Source organism: Stomoxys calcitrans, chromosome 1 (genome assembly GCF_963082655.1).
Source record: "Stomoxys calcitrans chromosome 1, idStoCalc2.1, whole genome shotgun sequence".
Taxonomy (NCBI): domain Eukaryota; kingdom Metazoa; phylum Arthropoda; class Insecta; order Diptera; family Muscidae; genus Stomoxys; species Stomoxys calcitrans.
In genome coordinates this window covers 68,854,632-68,857,393 of record NC_081552.1, presented here as the reverse complement: position 1 = coordinate 68,857,393, position 2,762 = coordinate 68,854,632, and the positions used below count along the sequence as shown (strand labels likewise).

At 36.0% G+C, this 2,762-nt stretch overlaps 1 long non-coding RNA gene across 1 annotated transcript; it reads right to left on the bottom strand.

The window, feature by feature from the left end:
* Positions 1 to 447: 447 nt before the first annotated feature.
* On the bottom strand, positions 448 to 1,654 carry LOC106095528 (uncharacterized). The gene is made up of 2 exons (XR_001222753.2): positions 1,021 to 1,654; positions 448 to 966 (listed from the first exon to the last, which is right to left on the bottom strand). It is a non-coding gene; the product is annotated as an uncharacterized LOC106095528 (long non-coding RNA).
* Positions 1,655 to 2,762: the final 1,108 nt, after the last annotated feature.

The window sequence follows — 2,762 nt, the reverse complement described above, 5'->3', positions numbered from 1 at the left end:
GAAAAAATATCCAACTTTTTCGATTAAATCGAGCTTTTATTTCATCGAACATACATGTAGACACATGTCTATAAAAACAAAGTGCAAAACATACGACATTTCATGGCGATTAGATACACAACTTTGACCCCTAGCTTCAGGGGGGTTACCCCACCCCCAAAACTACTCCCCCAAAATGTTTTTTTATCGATTGGACAATATGGGTATCGAATAAAAGGTGTGTTAAAGAGGAGTAAGAATTTGATGCATAACTTTTGCCCCTAATATCAGGGGGTCACCCCACCCCCAAAATACATTTTTTGATTAGACCAATATGAGTATTATATGAAAGGTTGTTCAAAGTAAAGTACAATTCTGATACCCAACTTTGTCCCCTAGCATTAGGGGGATCACCCCTACCACAAAAATACCCCCAAAAAACCTTTTTATCGATTAGGGCAATATAGGTATTACATGAGAGGTATTTAGAGAGTAAGATTTTGATTTTACATATCCGATCCATCGACATACAGATTATGTGTGAGACAGCCACCGACTCCCTGATGCTTAAGACGATAAAGGAATGAGGGTAATAGAGGGTACGAGAAGTTCATACCTTTGCGTATTAGCGAGTCGACGGTAGGAAAACTGGATGGAATAACTGAGATGACACTTGATGACCATTGCGAAGCACAGCTGCCACTGGCACAGTCTTGGATTGACGAAGCTTTGGTATCGCCATCTGGAAGTACATGCTACACGGACCCAGGAACTGACATCTGTTTCCGAATCCCTGACCATAATACGGTCCTGCAGAGAGAGATCCGGACGATCACAGAATGCATAAAGTTGTGTAGTGCTCAAGCGAGGACGTCATGTGTGAACACATTTACTGCCGTCAATAAACTTGGTTAATCCGAGGCATTTGGAGTCGCATGTAACATTTTAGAAGGTCGAAACGATCGGTAGGTCGACGATAAAATACTACTGTAAGGAAATAAGGAGTTTAGTATAGTTTTCTTATAACAGGATCAGCGTTACCGTTGGTAACCCTAAAGGGTCATCGGTGTCATAGTATATTACCACTGTGTGCACACTTACACCCGTATTCACAAAACTTGAAGTAGCGTTAAAGTAGGCTTATTTGACAGATTTCCTTTAAGAACTGTCAAATAACCCTACTATAAAGCTGTTCTAAGTTTTGTGAATATGGGCATTAAACTCCGTTTACATTGGCCACTAAATCCGGATTTAAGGCTTTCATCAGCTGATTTTATAAAGGGAAAACAGGTGATCGAGCCATTAAATCCGGATTTAGTGGCCAATGTAAATGGGGTTTAACACCCGCATTCACAAAACTTAAATCAGTTTTATAGTAGGTTTATTTGACAGTTCCATAAAGGAAGTCCGTCAAATAACCCTACTTTAAACCATGTTTACACTAACACCCAAATCTACTTGATTTAAGATAATCTCCCAAACCCGTTTACACTACGATTAAAGAGATTTGCTTTTGTCAACAGGGTTGTTTTTGAAAGCATTTTTATGCTGATCAGAATTTTTATTGTGTTTAACACATATATTGTGGTCTGCAATTTAATATATGAAACGATTTTATTAAATTTAACACCAAATTTTATAAATTCAATAAGAAATTGTCAGATGTTGGCAAAAAGTGCTGGCCAAAACTACCAATAATAACCGGTATTCAATACAAACGCAGTGTTGCATTTCAATTTCGAAGGAAGTTTGCTGCAAAACACCTCAACTAAGTAGATTTGCTCACACTCAAAATGTATGGGAAACCTCGTCGCAAAACACGAGTTTTGCGAAAGCTCGTCGCAAATCTAGATTTGCTCTAAGTGTAAACAAGACATAAATAAGACTTAAGCCCCCATTAGACGAGCCGACAAGTCATATGTAATTTCAAAAATTGCTACTCTGAAAGTTGTACACATCGTGCGATAAGTAAGAAACATTTTTTTATTTTTATTTTTTTATTTATTTATTTCAGTATAATACAAAAGCCTTACGGCCAAATATCTGTATTACAAAGTAGGATTCCTGAGCAAAGTTATTTCATAATTATAATTATACAATAAAAAAATGTATAAGCATATAAAATCTATATATGTATGTACATATTAAGGGAAATTATTCAAATATTCCTAAAAAAAACTACAATATTAAAAAAAAATTTCGCTTAGAAGTTACAAAATTGGCTCCCCAGCCGTATTACACAAAAAAATATATACAAATTACCATGCTTGAAGGATAACAACCATAAGAAATTAGGTAGGTCAATGATTTTTTTATATGAATGATGAAATATAATATGACAAATGGATTTTGGAATATATATGCAACTTTTTCGATTAAATCGAGCTTTTATTGCCTCGAACATTCATGTTGAGACATGTCTATAAAAAAGTACAATACATTTCAGAATACATGGCAATTAGAGCGCGCTCTATTCGTATTTGACGTACATAAGACAAGACTTGTCGGCTCGTCTAGTTGGGGCTTTAAACAAGACATTAACGCCACTTTAAGTTTTGTGAATATGAGCATTAATTTGCGAGCAGTTTTTATAACACGCCAGACAAACTCACCACTGTTGGCAATAAGGATTTCATTGATTAGTCGTATTGTGGGAGCATCTTTTCCCGAATTGTCTTTGATCAAAATCATACTCTGTCACTTATTTTGATATTGTACTCGGTATTTTGTTGTTGGCCAACTGCCACTACCTGGAAATGGATGTTTTGACAAAGCCCAACATG